The sequence below is a fragment of the Pristiophorus japonicus genome, chromosome 13, assembly GCF_044704955.1.
Source record: "Pristiophorus japonicus isolate sPriJap1 chromosome 13, sPriJap1.hap1, whole genome shotgun sequence".
NCBI classification, from domain to species: Eukaryota; Metazoa; Chordata; class Chondrichthyes; family Pristiophoridae; genus Pristiophorus; species Pristiophorus japonicus.
The window spans coordinates 115,744,567-115,768,851 of NC_091989.1; the positions used below are offsets into that span (position 1 = coordinate 115,744,567).

Consider the following 24,285-nt stretch of genomic DNA (forward strand, 5'->3'; position numbering starts at 1 on the left):
ATCAAAACGCTTTCCTTAGGATTTAGGTGCTCCCGGACCAGCGTACACAATTCTTCATAGGACTTAGCTGTTGGTTTTACCGGAGCTAGGAAATTCTTCATGAGGCCATAGGTTGTTGCCCCACGGACAGTTAGGAGGATTGCCCTTCGTTTGGCAGCATTCTCATCCCCTTCCAGCTCATTGGCCACAAAGTATTGGTCGGGTCTCTCCACGAAGGTCTCCATTTTCCCCCTTCTGAGAACTTCTCCAGGATACCAAGTATTCTTTGCTTTATCGTGCGGTTGATGCGACTGTGTACAATGAGCAAGTGTGACTTTAGTTCCTTTAATAAGACTCCAGAGTGCAGGTACCTCGTGGTGGCCTGCTTATTATACAATGCTCCTAAGGGATGCTGGGATCCCTTGGGACTCCAACAGGTAGGCCCTCTGGTGGTAGTGAAATACAGGTTGCAAGGGGTTAAATACATAACCCCTGTGCCCAATGACCTGACTTGGCTTCCGGCCCGACAATGCCTCGACTTTAAAATTTTCATCCTTGTTTTCAAATGACCTTACCCCTCCCTATGCCTGTAACCTCCTCCAGCTCTACAACCCTCTGAGATTTCTGCGCTCCTCCAACTCTGGCCTTTTGTGCAGCCCGATTTTCATTGCTCCACCATTGGTGGTCGTGCCTTTCAGCTGCCATGGCCCTAGGGTTGCCAACTCTGGTTGGAGGCATTCCTGGCGATTTAATCACGTGACATTCTGATCACATGACATCTGATCACATGATCAAATGTTTATCCTATTCCCATTGAAATTAAATTAATGGGGTCGAAATTGCCCACCACCCGAAAAGAGTCGCACCTCTTGAAGTGTTCCGGCCGCCCCAATGCATGGGGCGGCCTAACCGTCGAAATCAAGCACTTTGGGGTTTGTTTCGGAGCGCGGCGGAAGTGACCTCATCATTGGGGTGAAAGTAGGGTCGGGGTAGAGTGACCATCACTAGCGGGGCGGAAGTGGGGGCGGGGCATAGTAGCCAACGCTCCAAGTCATCAGCGCCGCGCTGATGATGTCATCGCGCTGGCGCGTCACAACGTCCCTCCCCATCAGTTAAAGGGGAGGGCCGCTGCGAACTCTGCAGCCACTTTAGTGGCAAACACTGGCCCACCAGAGAGGTTTTCAGCCGGGTCAGCGGCTTGGCACCCAAGAGGGGTTGCCATGCTGCCTGTTGGTGGCACAGCCGAACCTGGGGCATAATTGTCGGCCCAACCTGGCAGTTGACCGACGAAAGAAAATAACATGGTGCTGCCGGCACGCCACTTCCCCTTTAAGGGCAGCCGCGCCGCCAAGTCCCAGAGTGTGCACCGACAGCAAAAGTTGTCAGTGGCACCGACCGGTGGTGGCACTGCTCCCGCGGGGCAATTCCGGGAAAGGGGCAATTTCCCAAGGGGGAATTTCAGGAAGGGGTCCCCACCAGTCCGTAAGGGGTTGGCGCGTGCACGCCACAGCAGGAAAACAGGTGGAGCGGTCCTCTACACCGCTCCAATCCTGAGGAAGGGCAATTTTTTAAATGGCGGCCCCTACACGGAGACTCGGCGGCCATTCCGCACCGACCTGTGGCCGCCGCTTTCAGGTGGCCAGAGGCCTTATTGAAAGGGACAATTTCAGCCCCTTAGTCTCTACCTCAATAGTCACATGTGGTGAAGGACCCTACGGTCTAATAGCCCTCAGTTCAAGAAGCTTCCTCCTTCCTCTCCCCATTGCTTCTTCCAGTGAGAACTTTTGGTTCCCTGGTTCCCCATTTGCCTACCAGTGGAATCAACCTTTCACTATTTACCTACAGTGAAGTCCCCAGGTTTCGCTAAGCCCTTTATTGGCTGCTCCTCTCTTTCTACCGCTCGCACTCACCATCTTACTGCTGTTGCTCCCGCTCTGTGGCAAACCATGGTCCCCAGTCTCCCCAAGCCCCGTTCCCCAGTTTCTCAAGCCCCCTGAGCCCCCATTCTCACTCTCTCCCCGAGTCTCCATTCTCCCTCTCTCCTCGGCCCAATTCCCCAGTCTCTCACTCTCCCCAAGTCCCATTCCCAGTCTATTACTCCCCGAGTCCCCATTCTCCCTCTCTCCTCAAGTTCCCATTCCCCAGTCTCTCACTCCCTGACCTCCCATTCCCCAGTCTCTCACTCCCCGAGCCCCCATTTTCCCTCTCTCCCCAAGCCTCCTTCCCCAGTCTCTCACTCCCCGACCCCCCATTTCCCAGTCTCTCACTCCTGGACCCCCCATTCTCCCTCTCTCCCCAAGCCCCATTCCCCAGTCTCTCATTCCCCGAGCCCCCATTCTCCCTCTCTCCCCAAGCCTCATTCCCCAGTCTCTCACTCCCCGACCCCCCATTCCACAGTCTCTAACTCCCTGAGCCCCCATTCTCCCTCTCACCCCAAGCCCCATTCCCCAGTCTCTCACTCCCCGAGTCCCCATTCTCCCTCTCTCCTCGACCCCCCCCCCCATTCCCCAGTCTCCCTCTCTCCCTGAGCCCCTAGTCTCTCTCTCTCCCCAAGACCCCATTCTGACTGCCTCTCTGTCCTTGAGGAGTACCGCAGTGGAGTATTTGGGCCGTAGGTAGTCTTGACTGCGCTAAAGAATCCTCGCATGTCGTGGCTGTCGGCTAGTTGCTGGATCTCCAATGCTTTTTCCACCCACCATCTGTTCTTTAGGTCGCGATTTTTTTGTTGGACCTCGGCCTTCAGACATCTATAGAGCTGCTTTCTTGCTCTCCAGTTGTGTTGCTGTTTCCAGATCAAGAATGCCTTGCGCTTGCAGCTTATTAGCTCCTGGATCTCCTGGTCCTTCTTGTCGAACCAGTCTTGGTGTTTCCTGGTCGAGTGACCAAGCATCTCTTCACAGGTGCTAATTATGGAGGCCTTGAGGGCAGACCAGATGCTGCGGACATTCTGCGTCTCTGGATCACTGGGAGGTTGGTTGTGAGGCACTGGCTGAATAGGGCTTTCTTAGCAGGATCTTTGAGTGCTCCCGCATTGATTTTCCTGCAGTATAGTTTCTGTTGCCGCTGCTGTTTTGGGGCTACATTGATGGTGATGACAGAGCTATTCGGCGGTGGTCCATCCAGCAGTCATCAGCTCCTGTCATGGCGCGGCTGATGCGCATGTCCTTACGGTCCCTCGCTCGACGATGACGTAGTCTAGCAGATGCCAGTGCTTGCGCGAGGGTGTTGCCATGAAGCCTTGCACTTGTCTCTGTGATGGTACAAGGTGTTGGATATGACAAGGCCATGTTCTAAGTTTTTCATCAGGAGGAGGGTTCCACTGGAGTTGATTTTCCCTACCCAACCCCCTCTCTGCTGATCACACCTCCCCAGAGACCTGTGTCCTTTCCAACTCTGGCGTTAAAGTTGTCAACGAGGATAATCAGCTTGTCGCCCGTTGGGACTCGGGACAGGGATTGTTAAAGGCTGCAGTAGAATTCCTCTTTGGTCTCATCTGTAACTTCCAGTGTTGGGGCTAAGACCGAGGCACACTGGTTCCGGGCTAGGGTGAGCCAAAGAGTCATGAGGCGTTCACTTATCCCGCAGGGGGAATCTCTGAGACGGCCCACTAACTCGTTTTTTTAAGACAAAGCCAACCCCATGGAGGCGGCCTTCTACTTCTGGTTTGCCTTTCCAGAAGAAGGTGTAACCACCACCTTGTTCTTTGAGCTGGCCTTCCCTTTCCTGCCAGGTCTCGCTTAGGGCAGCGATGTCAATGTCGAAGTGCCCGAGTTCCCGGGCAATGATAGCGGTGCGGCGTTCCGGTCTGTTGGTGTTGGAGTTGTCCACGAGGGTCCTGACGTTCCAGGTCCAGAACTTCATTTTAAAGGATGGAAGATGCCTGCGCATGAATTCCTTTATCGTGGGGTGGCCGTTGCACACCAGCTACCACATGGGCTTCACAGAGCAAGGTCGTCGTCCAGTGGCAACAGGATCCAAGACAATTGGAGACCAGGCTATGCTGCATAGGCCTAGTGCACACACACAAACATACTCCTACTGTCCTCCTCCCTCCTTCCCACAGGTCTTCTCTCCCTGGGTTTCAGAGAATGCAGTGTAGGCCTCCCGACCGCGCTGTTGGCCTGTACTGCACCTTCCCTGGGCCCCGACCCCACTGCTGGTCCACGCAGCGCCACTCCTGGGCCCCGACCTCACTCTCGGGCTCCGACCTCGCTCCCGGGCCCCGACCACACTCTCGGGCTCCGACCTCGCTCCCAGGCCCCGACCTCGCTCCCGGGCCCCGACCTCGCTCTCCGGCCCTGACCTCGCTCCCGGGCCCCGACCTCGCTCCCGGGCCCCGACCTCGCTCCCGGGCCCCGACCTCGCTCCCGGGCCCCGACCTCGCTCTCGGGCCCCGACCTCGCTGCACCTGTCCTGGGCCCTGCTCCTCCTAACCCCACTCCCGGGCCCCTACATCGCTCCTAGGTCCTAACCTCGCTGCACCTCTCCTGGGTCCCGCTGCTCCCTGCAGTGGTGAGCTCCATTTATCCCCATTGCTGCTGGTGGTGTCTTTTCCCAGGTCGGGTCAGTGAGTACATTGTCACATTAAACAAACTATCCATTGACTGTAATTTCGGAAACTTTCAGGACTGAGCATTGTGTGACCACTTTGTTTGTGGGATGAAAAATGAAGCGATCAGAAGAAAGTTGTCAACCCTTAACTTGACTTATGATTTAGCTTGTCAGACAGCTATGTTGATGGATATGTATGACCAATACTCCCGAGAATTTCATGCCATTTCCTGTCATTAGCCAATGAAGTGAATCGCCTGCAGGTTAAAAGTAAACAGCAGTTGAGTCCCAAGGCCTCAGCAACTGGCCAAGGTAACAGTACATTGAAGTTGTGCTATTGGAATCTGGGACAACACATTGCTCAAAGTTGTCCATATGTGAAGGCAGATTGTTTCTTCTGCAAGAAAACTGGGCACCTTGTGAAGGCATGCCGACTAAGAGTAAACCGATGTTCAATGCTATAAGTAGCAATCGCCAGAGACTACACAGCATTGAAGAGAAGCAACAAGACGAGGAGATTCTAGAGATACACATCACCAGGAGCATGAGGGTATCTAACAGCGGTTTGCGATGTATCATCATCCAAGTAGACGTTGCAGGAACCAGGATTCCCATGGAAATCGACACTGGTACATCTGTGAGCGTAGTATCAGAATCGCTATATCTCGACAAGTTGAGTGATTTTTCACTGGAGAAATCCAAGATAGAGCCTCGAGGCTACTCAGGAGAGCAAATCCCTGTGGTAGGATGGTGAAATACAAAATCAGTTTCAGAACTTGCCAAATAATGCGGAAAATAACAAGTAAAACACTTAGACAATTTGCAAAGATTGTTTTCTTCATATGGCTTCCCAGAAGAAATTGTGTCTGAAAATGGGCTGCAAATTTGTTCAGAAGAATTTACACAGTTCATGAGCAGAAATGGTGTGAAACACACCAAGGTTCCAACATACCACCCTGCTTCAACTGGTGCAGCAGAGCACAGAGTACATATTGTAAAATAAGCCCTTATCAAGGAAATGTTGGATCTAAATCTAAAGAAACAGCAGTTGACATTGGATCACAAATTAGCAAATGTTCTAATCATTTATCATAATTCTGCCTTATACCACTACTGGTAGAACACCAGGAGAGTTGTTTCTCAAGCGACAGCCCAAACCAGGTTCGAATTGTTAAAGCCAAACTTGGCACAGTCAGTAGAAGAGAAAGAATTAAGACAGAAAGAGAATCATGATAGAGGTAGAGTAAGAGAGAGAAGTATGAAATTGAATCAGAAGGTTAGTGTGAAGAACCATCACCATGAATGGTTAAAGTGGTTACCAGGAAGAATAGTGAAGCTATGTGGTCCTCGCACATACTTGGGCAAGATGTTTGATCATGGAAAGGTTAGGTTTGTTCACGTTGATCATATTTTAACTACAGATGTGGAAGGAGTCGGAATGATTCGATTATTTCTGATGGGTCAGATAGTCTTGTTACAAGTAGAGTACCAAATCCTACATCAGATGTACTCGAAACAAGTCCAAGAGAAAGTCAGAATTTAAGTCTGAGTCTGAGTCAGGCAGAAAAACCATCTGAAGTTGTAGAGAATCAAAATGTAGATCAAGGACTGCCCTTGGAAAAAAATCTCCTTGGGATCAGCCTAGAATGAGTCTAAGTTTGACACCAAGTTTGGAAAGTTCTGTTCAAGAGCAAAGGTATCCTCTCCGAACCAGAAAACTAGTGGCTAAGTTTGATTTGTAAATATGGCAAAATAAGTCCATATATTTTGTTGTGTATAACCATGCAAGTTATGTATGATGATTATTTTGTTATGATTACTTCTTCATTAAGGAGGGAGAAGTGTAATATAGAGCCCTCGTAGTGAACTACTGCTCCACCGAGTGGACTACTATGGTAATGCAACTGCTGATGTAAATACAATAAAGGATCACAGTTTGCAGTACGAGCCATCTTGTGTGTTAGTGATGTTGGAAAGAATATATCATAGCTTGGATTAGAAGATACTTGCCTCCGATCAGATCTCCCATAGAACTGATCCTGAAGGATACACCGTTTCAGCATGAGCACTGTACTGCATAATGTTTCATTTTGCTGCTAAATTGCGGCTGTATGTAATGTGCTGTGTCCTTTTTAAGGCTACAGGGGCTAATTGCTCTGGCTTCCTGAAGTCCATAAAAAGCTCATTATCTTTAGGAGATCTTCAGATGATGTAGAGGTCAGAAGAAAAGAAGCACTTTTTTTTCAATTGTGACTTCTGAGTACAATTAGAAGCTTTTTCAATTACTGTGTAGGGTTTCTCCTGCAGATTGGTAAAGATTGGATTTCTTTGTCTTTTTTTAATGTGTAACACAGAAATTTGCATAATTGACAGTGTGACAACAGAAGTAGGGCAGACATTTCTCAAAGCCTTTGTTTACGTTCATAACTGGTGGTCCTTGGCGTTGCTTACACTGAGTTGAGAGTTTTATAAGAACAAGGGTGTTATTTTTATCTGTTCTCAGAATGTGGATGACCCTGGAAAGGACGCCACCATTGACCTTCCCGAGCTGCCCTGAGAAGGTGTTGGTGGACGTCACCTTAAACCATTGCAGTCCTTGTGGTGATGGTGTTAGTAGGGAATTCCAAGATATGGACCCAGTGATAAAGGAATAGTGATATATATATCCAAGTCAGGATGGTGTGTGGCTGGGAGAGTAACTTGAAGATGACGGTGTTCACACAGCATTGCTGCTCTTCTAGAGGTCACAGTGGAGGGACATGCTGATAAAGTAACCGTATTGAGTTGCTGCAGTGCATCCTGTCGAGTAGTACATTCTGCAGCCACAGTGTTTCAGTGGTGAAGGGGGTGGATATTAAGTCAAGTGAAGGTCAATGATCAATAAAGTTGCTCTGCCCTGGATGCTTTTTGAGCGTTGATGCGGCTGCCACCATCCAGGCGAGTGGTGAGTATTCCATCACAGTCCTGACTTGAACCTTGTCGATGAAGGAGAGGTTTTGAGGGGTCAGGATGTGAGCCACTTTAGAGTACCCAGTGTCTGCCCTGCTCTTGTAGCCACAGTGTTGCTATGCCTGGTCCAGTTAAGCTTTTGCTCAGAGGTGAGCCCCAAGATATTGATTGTGGATTGTGGGGGAATTAGTGATGGTGGTGCAGGGGAAGGTCAGGCGGTGGTGGCTGGGTTTCTCTTGTATCTGCAGATTGGTAAAGATTGGATTTCTTTGTCTTTTTTTAATGTGTAACACAGAAATTTGCATAATTGACAGTGTGACAACAGAAATCGGGCTGCTGACCAGGGGCCGTGTGGCTCTTTGTCAGCCGGCGCGGACACGATGGGCCAAAATGGCCTCCTTCTGCGCTGTAAATTTCTATGTTTCTATGTTCAAGATAGTCAATATCTGACAAATGTTACACAATTCCCCCACAATCCACAATCAATATCTTGGGGCTCACCACTGACCAAAAGCTTTACTGGACCAGGCATAACAACACTGTGGCCACAAGAGCAAGTCTGGATGTTGTCCAGGTCCTGCTATTAGCTGGCATGGGCTGCTTTATTAGTGGAGGAGTTTTGAATGGAGCTGAACACAGTGGAATCATCAATAAATAGCTCCAATCCTGACCTTATGATGGAAGAAAGGATACTGATGAGGCAGCCAAAGATGATTTGGTCGAGCACACTTCCCTGAAGATCTGCGCCATTCATATCCTAGTGCTATGATGACTGGCCTCTGACAACCATAATCATCTTCTTTTGCATCGGGTACAATTCAAGCCACTGAAAGGTTCCTCCTTTCATTCCCATTGACTTCAGTTTTGCTTCGGCTCCTTGGTGGCATTCTCTGTCGAAAGCTGCCCTGATGCCCTCTCCTCTGGTATTCAGCTCTCACATCCATGTCTGGATCAAGGTAGTGATGAGATCTTGAGACAAGTGGTTCTTCTGGATCTTGAACTGAGAGGCGGTGAGCAGGTTATTGGTGAGTAGGTGTTGCTTGACGGCACTGTTGATGACTTCCTCCATCACTTTACTAATGATTGGAAGGAGGCCGACAAGGCAGTAATTAGATTTATCCTATTTTTTGTGGATTAGGACTCAACTGGGCAATCTCCACATTGTCAGGTTGATGCCATTGCTGCACTGGAACAGTGTGGCTACAGCAGCAACTAGTTGTGCTGCAGAGGTCTTCGCACAACAGCAGTATGTTGTCGGGGCCCATAGCCTTTGTTGTGTCCAGTGCACTCAGCTGCTTCTCAATGTCCCATGGTGTGAGCTGAATTAGTCAGGTGCTGATATCTGTGAGGGTGGAATCCTTGGGCGATGTCCAAGTAGGATCATCCACTTTGCACTTGCTGGAAGACACTTTGCAAATACTTTAACCTTGGGGGAGAAATTCGGGAGCGCCCCGATTGGGTCGCAAACTTTTAGCAGTTGGAAGTATTAGCACCAGGTGCTAATGTTTCCTAACTTTTAAAAAATTTGTACTTAGCGCTCCAGGAAGGAAGTGGGGTGCTAAATCAAGCACTCTACTTCCTCCCCGGAGAGCAACAGGCAGCAGGCTGGGCAGTAGGTGTACAGCGCTGCACAATGGGCCATGCTGCACTGCCGCATGGCCCATTCACTCCCTTAAAGGGAAGGTCCATCGCTGCAGGCTCTGCAAAATAGAAACTTACCTAGTCCCCGACGGCAGCTGCGATCCGGCCCGATCAGCCCAGTGCACTGCAGTAGAGTGCCGGGCTGATCGATCGTGGGCAAAGAAGATCTGAAAAAAATCAATGAGAGAAATGAAAATGTTTTCTTACTTACCTCGGCCACCTCGCCTTTAAGCAGTGCCCCCGAAGCGCCCGGCCTCCCGATCAACGCCTCCTGCAGCCCGGCGGTGCTGCAGGGGACGGAACCAAAGTTCGGGTCCAGGGCGATGCTTATGACGATGACGTTACGATCTCCGGGCGCAGGGCATCAGGGCGCAATGCTCATACTGCTGCCGCAAACCTCTCGCCGAATACAGCGGGAACCGATCTTCTCACCACGCCCGGTCGCTAAGAGGATAGCGCACTGTTATCGTCCCCCCGCTCCCCGGAGATTATAACGGGAGGCGCTAAGGAGGCCAATTTCTAGACCCTTGTTTCTTTGAATTAATTGTGGATAATGTGACACTCTTAAAAATGAGTGTGGAAATCTCGTGAAAACAGCAAGTAGCTCTGGGGTGATTGATTTTTTTTAAAGAAAATTATATAGAGAAATGTTTTATTTACTTTTTATTTTGAGAAACTACCAGGGGGAGGCTCACCAGTAGACCTCTCTGTGGGCTTTCTCAACAATAATCCTCTAAGCTAAAACCCAACAGTTCCTATGGGTTTATAGACTAAAACGTGTATCATTCACTGTTGCACAATAGCTCTTTGCTGTTAAATGTTTAATGAACCTTCTATCATGTTTGATCAATAGGCTGATCAGATTAGATACTTTAGAGAAGTCTATATAAAAGGCGGTATGGAATTAAAACAACTGTTCCACATTGACAACAGCAGATACATACAGTGTTCAGGCTGCAGACAGGAAATCAACATTTGCAATGCTGAGCCTGGCACATAATAAGCGCAGCTCAGAGTTTGTGGCTTTTGAAAATATACTTTAAAGGAGTATAGACTTAACAGATCCATTCTAGGTGGAGTATATTGTATCTGCTGGCAGAGATGTTTTCTAAGCCAGATTACAATGTATGCATCAACAGTGGTTTAAGTGGTTTTGACATGTAACTGTGCTACGTTAAGCTTCGAATTGAACTTCCTTTGTATTTTGCAACCAAGATTCTTGTTCTAATCAACATCTGCGAACATCATGTTCTGCACAATTACATTGCTGATTAGAAAACAAAATTGAGGGGCTCTCCCTGCTCGTGGCTGCACGCATGAGCAGCTGAACTATTGCAACCACAAAGGTCTTGGGTCTGATCTCCAGTTCGTGCTGAAGTAACTGAACTCAGGCAGAGTTGAGGCAGGGAAGGTACAATGGGTGTCAGCGTCACTGGGTTCGAGAGGGAAGGATTGCAAAGGTGCTGCTGATTGCTCACACGTCACTTCTGCTGAAAATATACCCGTACGCAAACGTCTGTTGAGTACGCCGTAAAACATGGCTGTCGTCAATGGTCTGCACACATGTCATCCAGCTCACATCTGAGTGATGGGCTTGGGTGACTGGCAATGTACCCAACAAAGAGAAAAGGAAGACAGACTTGCATTTATATAGCGCCTTCCACGACCACCGGATGTCTCAAAATTCTTTACTGCCAATGAAGTACTTTTAAAGTGGAGTCACTTTTGTAATGTAGGAAACGCAGCAGGTAATTTACACACAGCAAGCTCCCACACACAGCCATGTGATAATAACCAGATTATGTGGGGCCGAAATTGCCCCCCCCCCACCCCCGACCAAAACGTAAGCGCACTTACCGATCTTGAAGTTTTTTTCTCCGCCCCAATCCATGAGGCGGATCTTGCGCCGATATTGAGCTCTTTGTTTGCAATTCCTGTTGGGTCGGTGTTGAGGGATGGAAGTGTCCTTGCAGCGGGTCTGCCGTCCCAACAAATCATCAACACCACTGTCGGGCCGGCCTCGGAGTCGGCCGACAATTGAAACAAAATGGCGGTGCTGGCAGCGAGCCCTCCCCTTGAAGGGCGGATGTGTCGTCCAGGCACACACAGCTTCCCGCAGGGGAAAGCTGTCAGTGGCACCGACTGGCAGCGACACCGCTTCCACGGGGCATTTTCCCACGGGGGTCGGAAGGGGTCGACACGTGCCCAACAGGCGGCAGCACGGGCGGTGCAAAAACCCGTTCTCACCGCTGCCGGCCCGGGGGCAATTTAGGACGGGTCTGCCCCTGGTCGATAAGGCCTATCCGCTCCATTACTGCCTCTTAGAGGCGGTAATGGAGCCTAAGGAGTGGGAAATGTTGTCCCCTGTGTATTTTTAATCATGTTGATTGAGGGATAAATATTGGCCAGGACACCGGGGATAACTTCCCTGCTCTGCTTCGAAATATTGCCTTGGGATCTTTTATGTCCACTTGAGAGAGCAAACAGGGCCTCGGTTTAATGTCTCATCTGAAAGTGGACACAAGGCAAGTTGTTGGAGAAACTGGCTCGGGAAAGAACAGAAAGTATGAGGTGCTCAGTTGAATTTAGCAGTTCCTTCCTCTCAGCAGCAGTCTGCGCTTCCCTTTAGCTGCCGGGTTAATGCTGGAACAAAGAAATATTCCAAGGCGTGCAGCCTCATTAAAATATTTAAATGAGCGACCCACCTCATGGAAGTGGGTTGATGACCCAGCGCCCTGTCCCGCCTCCCTGAAAACCGGACGTGGGTGATTCGAGACAGGTTAGGTTTGGGTTTGAGATTTTTCACATTTTTACTTCGCACCCGACCCAAACCCACTCGTTTTTAGGGGTTGAAATTCACGCTGTTATTTCACAGAGGATGAAGGAAATGGGATTATAGAATGGGGGAAGTATATAAAAATTGGAGAGGAAATCAAATGATAAAGGTACAAGAGGCATGAATTATTAATTGAAAAGAGACGCAAAAGTATTGGATATATTTGTCCCTCGCTTAAGACCCCTCAACCACTGGAAACAGTCTGTTTCGATCTAACCTGTCTTATTGCTTTGTAAATTTAAACATGCCTATCAAATCACTCCGCTCTCAATTGCCTCATTATTTACTTATGGTTTTTAGCCACTGTATAATATGTCCACATGTATGTAATGTAATGATTAATAGAAATCTGGCTCAGTGCCAATGGGGGAACAAGGATTCTACAGTCTTCTGTTTTGGTTCACGATAATCAACCGTTTCCGTGGTGACAGCTGCACGTTTTTTGATTGGTGTGACTGGACCATGGCTATCTGAAAAAGCTTATGCACTCAATAGGGGAAGACTGGATGATGTGGAAGAGCAGAGGGATTTGGGATTCAGAGTCACAAAATGCTTAAAGCAGCACCTAAAGTGGATAAGGCCATAAAAAGCTCATGGGATTTATGGCAAGAGGTTTAGAATGTAACAGTCAAGATTACATATGACAGAATTACATAGAATATACAGCACAGAAACAGGCCATTTGGCCCAACCAGTCCATGCCAGCGTTTATGCTCCACTCGAGCCTCCTCCCATCCTTGCTCATCTAACTCAATCAGCATAACCCTCTATTCCTTCCTCCCTCATGTGCTTATCTAGCTTCCCATTTTGGACCAATCAAAAGCTCAGAAAAAAACAAGCAGCGGTTACTATAGAAACAGTCAATTGGTTACCAGGGACCAATGAACCATGATTTACTTTAATTTTTAAGATTCTAACTGCGAGGAAAATATTGATTCGCCGCCTCAGAATTTATGTTTGGTTGGAATTTGCTCGGAGATTCGACCGTTACCATGTTGTAACTTTGGCAGAATCCCCGGTCCTGCGTGCAAACGGGATTTCTGACGAACTTCTGTTGCAGGGGCAGCAACAGAAGTCCCAAGGAAATTCCGAGAGTATCTAATACTGACCCTGGTAATACATTTTTGGAGGGAAATCTTATTTGGAGCTGGAATAAAAATCAGTTGAAACTGCTCCATGACGTCACTGCCACTGTGATATAATTCATGGTCACCAGGGACCGGTCACATAATTACATATCCAGTTACCGAGAAATTACATCATGGAAACAGGACGATCGGCCTCACTTCTCCAAATTTGGTATTTATTCTCTATATGAGCTGTAGTCCTAATCCCATACTCTCACCCTATTCCCATAGCCCCATATCCAATCTGTGCTTCCATTACTAACTCCAGTAGTATGTCCCATAGTCTTATAACCCTCTGTGTGTAAAACATGTTTCTCCTGTTCTCTGCCCTAAATCTCTTACATTTAATTTTATATCTATGTCTCCTCAATCACTGGAAACAATCTGTTCATATTTTCCCTTAACCCGTTGTAATTTTAAACGCATCGATCAAATCACCTCATAATCTCAAAAACTGCTCCAATTTTTCAAGTCTTTCTTTATATTTTTATTACCTCATACCAGACAGCTTCATCGTGAATCTGTGTTGTACTCTCTCTATTCACATAACATCCCTCCTACAGTGTGGAGCCCAAACTACACACACTATTTCAACTGTGGTCTTACTGACCTTTGCATCCTGTAAAGGTGCTCGCAGGGTGATGTGCTTACAGTCTATTGCTCCCTGCACCTTAGGGAAGTTTGCTATTCTCAAGAACCCCAAAGCCCTCTCACTCTGTGTCTCCCTGGTCATAGGGAAGTTTATAAAGTCTATCCTGTGTGCATAAAGGGCTTCAGTCATCTGTTGAATGCAACAATGTGTAGCATGCTGAAAGATGCAACAAATGTCGCCAGCTGAAGCCCAAAAAGAGCCTGATGCATAGAAGGAAAGTTCCACAGTAACCTTAACCTCAATGGTCAGGGCAGTCCTGATGGTACTGGTAGGCTGCAGATCTCCCTTAATTAGCTGGCATATCTCACTGATGACCTACCATACAAATTTACAGCACGGAAGGAGGCCATTCGGCCCATCTTGTCCGCGCCGGCCGACAAAGAGCTATCCAGCCTAATCCCACTTTCCAGCTCTCGATCCGTAGCCCTGTAGGTTACGGCACTGCAAGTGCACATCCAAGTACTTTTTAAATGTAGTGAGGGTTTCTGCCTCTACTACCCTTTCAGGCAGTGAGTTCCAGACCCTCACCAACCTCTAGGTGAAGAAATTTCTCCTCAAATCCCCTCTAAACCTCCCCCTAATTACTTTAAATCTATGTCCCCTGGTTATTGACCCCTCTGCTAAGGGAAATAGGTCCTTCCTATCCACTCTATCCAGGCCCCTCATAATTTTATACACCTCAATAAGGTCTCCCCTCAGCCTCCTCTGTTCCAAAGAAAACAAGCCCAGCCTATCCAACCTCTCCTCACAGCTAACATTCTCCAGTCCAGGCAACATTCTGCGATCACCTTTCGGAAGCGCAGCCTTTTAACGCACATGTTATCAGACAAGTCCAGGTATGATCGCTTATCCCTGTAAATGCATTGGGTGTAACGTCTCCTCCTCAGCAGTCTGCCACCTCTTTGAATGCGGCACATAATGCTCTTCAATGAATCTTCTCCCATCTCTATTCTGCAGCATGTGAGTAGTCATCAATACTGGTTGAGAAATTACAGGCCCTATCACTATAAATCACTATAAATGCTTTAATCTGTCTTTAAAATACATAAATTGCCCTCAACAAACACAATTTAAACTCAAAATTGACCACAATGTGATTAGATGATTGGAAAGATTCTAAAACGCCCTTAAAATCACTCACGAATTACTTCAATGCTCCCATTAACTTGAAGCAGCTTTTTATTAAACTTCCTCTGATTTACAAAATGACCTCCATAGTGCTGAGTTACGGTCAGGTGAGTGCAGCTTTTCTTGAGCATCATTTGGGCGAATTATGGGCGAAATGCCGAAAGTAGCGCTCGGCGATAATCTGGGCGATATTTGCGCATTAGTTTCCATCATAAACAGTATTCTGGGCGTTGCACGAGTGATGATGTCAGATTTTATTTTTTTTAAATGGATGGGCAGGCGGCTCAGCTCATTCCTGTATGCCGAAAGTTTCGCCGGCGATAATCAGGCGGTAGTTTCCATTTATCATCAAATATGGGCGGTAAACTGAATCTCGGCAATTACATGGGTGCTAAATGGGCAGTAAATGGGCGGATATATACCGAAAGTCTAGCCCAATATCCCTTGCAAGTTTATTTTGTACTCCCTTTTAAGCAGCTCCTAGTGCTTTCTTTGTATCCATTTGTTGCTTTTTATAACTCTTGTCTGTTGGATTTCCAGTTTTTTGTGTGTTTGTGTTAACCTCTTCTTTTAGCGTTATGCTGCATTTTACTTCGTCTGTTGAACATGGTTGCCTAACTACGCAAGTGGTGCATTTTTCCTTTTCAGGGCATGTACTGGTATTGTGCGCGACGACACAGTAGCTGTGTAGTCATGCTGTTTATGTAATACATAGATACTATACTCACTGATCCCCCATGGCACTGTTTTGTAAGAAAAAGTGTAAATTATCCTATGTAAAGAAATTTACATAGTTTACATTCAGCTAGTTTTATTACATCCTCAGGATATCCCAGGGTGCTTTAAAATGAATGGATTACTTTTATGGTTATGTGGGCACAGCAAGATTCCACAAATAGCAAGTGAATGAATGACCAATTAATCCGTTCTTGGCGGTATTGACTGAGAAATTTTGGCCAGAATGGTGGTGGAATGATCTGCTCTTCTTCAGATAGTGCCCCAAGCAAACTGATGTTGCACCAGTTCAACGTCTCATCTGAGACGTCAGCCCTTCTAACAATGTAACGCTGCCTCAGCACAGCATTCAAATGTCAGATTATGTGCTCATATCTGTAATGGGATTTTAACTCCAACCTTCTGTCGCAGAGTTGAAACTGCTGCCATCTGAGCAGAGCTAACACTGTACAATATGTTACTAAAGTGCTGGTTGTGGGTCTAAATCTACAAAGCATAATTGCTTTGCAATTTTGAACTCACTGCTTAGGTCAGTTCCAGATCAGACTGGATGTCTTTCTGTTCTATTTAATTGTAAGGATTGCTAATGTAAATTAAGGACTTTAGACATGCTGACTCCTGGTTCAAGATATTTTTTGTGCCTGGTAAGTATCTGTATTTATGGGAAATGATGTGCCTTCTTTCTCTGTTTCTTGTGCTGTTCTTTTTTTTAAGTGTGACAATATTTGCATATAGAACCATGTGACACCAAATGTAATGTGCACCAGATGCACTCTATGGGCTGGATTTTACCAACCTCGGCAGGTCCGGGGTGGGCGGCGTCCTTGGCGAGTCCCGACCCCGCAGCTGTCTCGATCCCGGCCTCCAAGATGATTTTATGATGATGAGGCTTGTTAAGCCCACCCAACGTGTTTGTCGGCCAATTAAAAGGAAGCGGGTCTGATGACATCATTTGATGACGTGTCATCAGCTGGTTTCCTTAAAGGGACCATGTCCACATTCATTTTGACTGTTGTGCTGTCAGTGTTCTGCAGCATTGAGGTGCATTGCACAGAGATGCGGGCTGCACCCAGGCTCTGCCATGACTCCCTCCATTTGCACGTAAGGAGATTCTCTTCCCTTCCAATGGGCGGAAGGGACCTCCCCAGGACACCAACACAACCTGGTTGCACATTGCACAGAAGGGCACAAGCAGGGATGTCGTCAAGAGGACCTGGCTGCAGTGGTGCAAACATTGCAATGATCTCAGCAGATCACAAAACATTACTGCAAAGCCACAATCAACCTCATCCTACTGTGCCACTCATCACATGCCCATCACTCTGCCTTCCCTACCCTACCCCTGCCCCCTGCACATCCTTACTCACACCAACTTACCTTTGTTGTGGAAAAATATTTCCGAGACTGTATAATATATAAAGAGAGGTTTATTAAATCGGAGACAAAGCTTTGGGAGAAGTGTTAAAGACCCTTGTCTTTGAACACTTCTCAAATTTGTATCTTCAGTGAGGTTCTTTTATCTTACAAATTACGTCACTTTACAACACATGCTTTAGCACTGCAAAGCTTTTACTATCGAAGGCTAAGCTTTTGATATAAACCATCCTGCATTGTGACAGGGCAGTATAAACAAGTGCAGGCTTTTGGCACCGGTATAAACAAACATACCCAGCACTTAACTCTCCAGTGTTCATTATCTCACTTTCCTATCTCCATAACTCAAGGCCAGCATACCTTGAAGTCTAACTGTTTTTTTATATAAAGCATAATGCATCAGTATTGTCCCTTACAAAATTCATTAAAGGGGAAAATAAAACAAATGTTTGGTCCCGTATACTAGTCCAGTATATGTCCAAAAATCTGCTCCAACAATATTCCCCCTTTTGGTCCTGGATGATGTTCACGAAATCCAGATGACCACAATGATAGTAGCATGATGTCATATATTCGTCCTTTCGGGTATGTTACTTCCCTGATGTTCCATATGTCCACCTTGCCTGTAGCTCTAGGCTACCCTTCAAAGATAGTGGTCAGTGTCATCGTCGTCTGTTTCTTCATCCATGGTGTCTTCAGGTATTTCCATCAGGTGTGCTTCTTCTTCGGCGATTACACTGGCTACTGGCATCAGTCGAGCCATCATAACTTTACAGCAGATATTAAAACACCCGATAATCAGACAGCAAGTAATTATTATTACAACTAGAATAATTACTCCATGCATAAGATAGGACCCCCAGGATTCCTAACAGCCAGTCAAATCAGCCAGATCCTCCTGCTGTCGTGGATAACTTCTTTACCTCCCTTCATATGTGATCAGCGAGGTTGGTTATGTTTTCTGAATTATCGGGAATGTAAGTGCAACATTCAGCTCCAATTAAGGCACATGTGCCCCCACTTTGTGCTAGTATCTAGGGCCATTCGGTTCTGGAGTACCATTGTGCGTATGGCTACCATTTCAGCCGTTATGCCCTCCATTGCTTCAGCAGTGTCGTTAACTATCTGTTCCAGTACCCTCTCTAGGTTACGTAATTCATCCATGGTGCATCCTATCCTGAATGGGAGCATCATGACCCCAAATAGCCTCTCTACCGGGGTAAGATCTCGTCTTAGTCGACCTGGTGTCTGTACTTCTGCTAAAGTACGTACCCGTCTGACAAAAGGGACCACATATCCCAAATCACAGGACCCCCTCCAGTTCTGAGGCAACCAGGGGTAGGCCTTATGCCCGCACACAAAATAAGTGCCATTGTATGCTGTTAGATTTGATCCCAATCTTTCTCTCAGCCCCCGTCGCCACCTAATCTTAGGGTCCCAGTCCTGGCTACTTGTCTGATTCTTCAAACCCTCTATTTCAAAGAACCCCTGGTTTGTTGTTTCGCTGGCTATTATGTTCCACCTAGTGAGGTTAAAGTATTGCGTACAATTGCTATATCCTGCTACAAAACTTGTTTCCTCACCAGTCAGGTCTCTAGTGAAACAAATGTCAGCGGTGGGCCTTCCAACTCCTGAGGTGTTGGTCAAAACCAGGAACGGGGGTCGTACCGACCTATTGTATTCTGGCTGGTACCATCCGTCAAATGCATCCAAAAGGTAAGCCCCCCCCCCCCGATGTCCACGTTTCTTTATCCCCACTCTGGTTCCAAGTATCATTTACTTCCCCTGTATCGTTTTGTCGCATTACCCACTCTGCTACTTCCAAGATGTTAAGGGAGATTGACCTCAAAGGGATGCTTCCTTTGCTATGTATGGGGATGTGCGAACATACCCAGCAACTAGAAAAGTTCTCATTTTGCGCATAAACATAAGACATATACAAAAAGGTATTCACATGTAACTCTCGTTTCGGTCTAGCTAGCAGGCCGGACCTAACACGAACTATGATAAGCGCACCAATCGCAATATATAGTTTCATCATCTTATTACTCTATATTTAACAAATAGTCAAAGGCAAAATGGCTGTATGGCTTGCTTGAAGAATCTCTCGCTGTCAATCTGTAAATAGACAAACAACAACAACTAATACGTGTGCTAAACGGCTGGTTCAAAAACCTTAAGCTGGGTCCGATGCTTCCATTGTCCGTTCCCTTTAACATCGATGCAGGCACAAATGTCCCTGCTAAATATAACCTCATAAGGTCCTATCCATCTTTGGGGCAAAGCCCGGTTTTCCCGGGAGGACCCTTACCATAACGCGACTTCCCGCCAACGGGACTTCAGGGAGCTTTGTTATCTCTGCTTCCGCGTCTCTTTCTTCCTGATTGTCGCTAACTAATTTACGCATCCCTTTTAATTGAGTACTTAGTTCCAAAACATACCGTTTTATTTTGTCTTTTAATGGGCCGACATCGGCCCCCCCTGTTATGATGTTCTCTGGTAATTGCATCGCCCTTCCTGTCATTAGTTCATAAGGGGTTAATCCAGTTGTCCGGTTTGTCATGGCTCTTAACTTCATCAATATAATGGGTAATACTTCTGTCCACGTTTTTCCTGACGTTTGCATGGCCTTTGCCAGGGCGTTTTTGAGGGTATGGTTCATGCGCTCTACCATTCCAGAACTCTGCGGGTGGTATGGGATGTGGAATTTTTGTTTTATGCCCATCAGCTGGCATATTGTTTTTACAATTTTTCCGGTGAAGTGGGTGCCTTGGTCGGAATCTATTTGAAGAGGCACTCCCCATCGGGGAATCACCTGCTCGGTCAATATCCTTGCCACTGTTGAGGCAGTGCAATCACGTGTGGGGAAAGCTTCCACCCACCGGGTAAATTGATCTATAATCACTAGGCAATATCTTGTTCCATGGGATGGGGGCAAAGGACCTGTGAAATCAATTTGTACGTGTTCCCATGGCCCCCGTGGAAGGGGCTGGTGTCCCATTTTAATTTTAATGGGCCTGCCTGGATTATATTGTGCGCACGTAACGCATCGATGGCAATATTTGGCAATATCTCTCCCCATCCCTTTCCACCACCAATCTCTCCCAAGACTCCCGGTCATGGCCTCTCATCCTGAATGAGACAGGCCATGATGCAACTCCAATAAGGTATTCTGTATGCATTCAGGCGCCATTACCTTGTCATTTCGTCTCCAAACGTTATCCTTCCCTTGCGTTGCGCCCTGCTTTGTCCACATACCTATTTCCTCCTCAGAAGTGTCCTGGTGTAGTTTCTCAATACTTATCTGTTCGTCTCAGGCCCCAGCGGCACTGACTTAATTTTAATAATTTAAAATCATTATCAATGGAGAGTGTTATTTTTACCTCTTCAAATTCTTTTTTTTTTAAATTAAACCAATATTTTTTTCACAGCTGATATCAACTAGTATTTAGTAAGTTATGTCTTTATCCATCGCAAACACCCCTTCTCCCCCATGCTGTCATATAATCGTGTACTACCCCGAATGCATATCTACTGTCCGTATAGATATTAACAATCTTATTTTCCGATAATTCCAGTGCCCGGGTAAGGGCTACCAGTTCTGCCACTTGAGCTGACGACCCCCCATTAATTCGCCCTGATTCAACTGTCTCTAAATCCTGGTTAACTACGGCCCATCCGGTACGAGGTAGTCCCTCTACGTATTTTCGTGAGCTGTCCACAAACAAGGTTTGTTCTGCGGTTTGAAGGGGGGCATCTTTTATTCTATCCTCTTCGATATCTTCACATACCTCTTCGCAAAAGTGGGGTTCCCCTTCACCCATCATACCTTCTGCGGGATTGTTTCCTACATCCCTAATTATGGTTACCGCTTTGTTGGGTGTTAAGAGGACTGCTTCCCACTTTGCCCGTCTCATATTAGATACGGTTCTCAATTTTCCTGTGTTTAACATTTCTACCAATGTGTGTTTAGTGTGGAGAATTATGTTTCCAGTCATCACCACAGGCTCGCTTAAATTTTTTTTTTACCGCCCAAGCTGCGCAATCTAGCGCGGCTATACATCTGGATAACCCAGTCACCACCGAGCTTTCGGTGGTAGAGTAATAGGCTATAGGTCTCCTTTTATCCCCGTGATCTTGGGTGACCACGGCCATATAGAACCCACCTTCATTGTTACAGTGGATGTGGAAATCCTTACCCATGTCAGGCAGTCCCAATCCAGGTGCGGAGACTAGTTCTGACTTGAGTTTACTATACGCCTGTTCTTGTTCAGGGCCCCACTCTATAAGGTAAGGATTGTGGAGGGGCTGGCCACTATCGAGTGTAATTTGCGGGTGACCTTGTTAAGGGCAGTGTAGTCGATAGTGAGTCTATAACTCCCATCTGGTTTCCCTACCGGCCATGTTGGGGAGTTAGTGGTGCTAACTGTTTCTTTTAAGATACCCTTTTCCACTAGCCCTTTTACTATTTCTACAACCGCTGTTCTAGCTTCAGGTCTTATAGGGTATTGTCGGTGTGGTTTATGAGGTGGTCCAGGGACTTTAATAGGATCCATCTTCGCCTTTCCAGTATCCAATTTTGTCTGTGCCCAGACCCCGGGCACAGAGGCACATATGCCTCCATACCCTCCAGTCCCGATAAGCCAGTCAGTTTTTGTGGCTGTAGCTACACCTATACTGTCCCAAATCTTCCTTACTGCCATCCGCCTTTGGCCATGTCAGTTTCCCCTTGCCGCAATCAATCAGGGCCTTAAATTCCCTCATTACATCATTCCCCAATATGGTTCCCTCACGATTCTTGCATACGTAAAATCTCATGGGTATATATAAGTTATCAATTTCCACCAATTGGGTGGTACTCAGGTAGGCCAGTGTGGGCCGTCCATCTATTCCGTTTATCAGAGCCTTCTTGTCGGTGACGGGAAGGGGCATATTGGTAATGGATATTGAGGCTCCCATGTCCACTAGCATCTCACACTGTCGGCCCTCTACTAGTGCAGACACATATATCCTTCCCTCCTTTTTACTTTGTACAGGGGCCGCCGGACATCACCGGGTGGCTTTGTACGCCTGCCACTGCTGGTATTCCTGTTCTGACAGGGTCCTTGCCTTATTAGGATAGCCATTTTTACCATAGCATGTCGCTTCCAGGTGCCCTTTCTTACCACAATACGTACATTGCTTTTCACTGCCTTTCCCTTTGCATTCCCTGGCAAAATGGCCCGGTTTTCCACAATTATGGCAAGTCCCCCTTTTCTGCCCTCCTCCTGTTCCCGTGGCAGAGACCTTTTCCTGCTTTATCTTTTTCTTTTCTAAACTGCTAAAGCTTACTATTTTAGCCTTTTTCAAAAGTCCCTTTTACACCTTCACAGATAGCTCACCACTCGCCCAGGAGTTTGACCTGATCCCTAAAGGTATTTCTAAATTTAAAACTCTTTTTTTTTTTACTGAGCTAGAAGCTTTCGTGTCAAGGTTTTACACAAAGGAAAATGGGAGCGTTTTAAAAGGCATTCTTTATCTCATTCCTGGACTAAATTTATGTCTTTCAACCCAATTGCATGTTTTCTTTCGACAAGTAAGTGAGCGTGTCAAATTCTTTTTTTTTTACTACCGGGCCCATTCAAAATAGACACTCACAAAAGTCTCTCTTCATTCAACAAAGCTTATGTCTGGATCCATATGTCACTTAAGATAGTCACTATCAGCTTTTTTATGGCATTACGTAATTACGCAAGTTACAATTAATGATAGGAATTAATTAATGACCCGGGCAGCCCGTGTTTTACATTCCCTTCCTTACCTTCCATGTTCGCCAGTCTCGGATGTTTCCCTTTGTTTCTATAATACTCACGGCCACGACTACTCTGTGGAGACCCTTTGTCTTCGCAATAAAGCTAGCGTGTTTCCTTACCACCGGAGTTTTCGGCTCTAGGTTGGAGTGATCAGTTCCCTTCCGCACCAACCTTATTTACTAAAGGGACAACTCAAACTGGTTAGTCAGCCTCTTCCAGCTTCCAGTTTACTCGTATCTTATACACTATCCCGTCGTGCCCGTACACCTCTCTTTTCAGTCTCTAACACCAGATTCCAGATACTGGTCTTAAGTGATCACGTCTGATCGGACAGCATCCTGTTCCCGTGACGCCATTTTGTTGTGGAAAAATATTTCCGAGACTGTATAATATATAAAGAGAGGTTTATTAAATCAGAAACAAAGCTTTGGGAGAAGTGTTAAAGACTTTGAACATTTCTCAAATTGGTATCTTCAGTGAGGTTCTTTTATCTTACAAATTATGTCACTTTACAACACATGCTTTAGCACTACAAAGCTTTTACTATTGAAGGCTAAGCTTTTGATATAAACCATCCTGCATTGTGACAGGGCAGTATAAACAAGTGCAGGCTTTTGGCACCGATATAAACAAACATACCCAGCACTTAACTCTCCAGTGTTCATTATCTCACTTTCCTATCTCTATAACTCAAGGCCAGCATACCTTGAAGTCTAACTCTTTTTTTATATAAAGCATAATGCATCAGTATTGTCCCTTACAAAATTCATTAAAGGGGAAAATAAAACAAATGTTTGATCCCGTATACTAGTCCAGTATATGTCCAAAAATCTGCTCCAACACCTTGCACATCCACCCATCCCTCTCTATCTACATTATCATATCCCCATCTCACTAGCCATCCCTCACACTCTCCCTCAATCATACCAACTAACAACACACAAGGGTAGCCACTTGGGTCTTTTAGCCAATGTTCATGTAAAGTTTCCGTTGATGTGTTGCCAAACATTGAAATCTTTATTTTCAAAACATTGTGTTCTTGGACAGATTTGTGTGCACCTTTTGAAATGGCTTAATGAGTTGCAATGAATAGTGAAACTTAACGTTACCCCCCCCCGCAATGGTGATGAGTGTGAAAGGAATGGTTTGGACATTGTAGGGATGCTTTATGGTGTTGGTGTAGGGTGGTGCCAACCTGGGGCATCATGTTCCAGCCGGGGTGTATAGCGTCAAGTGAAGTCAATCTGGCCATGGTGAGGCCATCCCTGGCCTCCCAGGCAGCAATGTGGTTGGGTGCTGATGCCCTGTGTCCTGTGCAGCATCAGGTGATTGTGGAGAAGGTCGGTGCTGTTTTTGGTGCTGCTGGTGTGCCTGGTGATGCTGGTGTTTGGGCTGATCGTGGTGAGATTTTGTTCAAGGGCACCGACGCTGATAGAATAGATGGCAGCTGAAGTTGAGATGATAGAAACGATCTGTCAATCGTGAGAGAGGTTGCTCCAACGAGATGGCACTGGATAGAGA

At 46.5% G+C, this 24,285-nt stretch overlaps 1 protein-coding gene across 1 annotated transcript in view; it reads left to right on the forward strand.

The window, feature by feature from the left end:
• Nucleotides 1–24,285, forward strand: part of cpne2 (copine II) — a 274,630-nt gene that overhangs the window by 124,365 nt on the left and 125,980 nt on the right. The gene's annotated exons all lie outside the window — the stretch shown is intronic.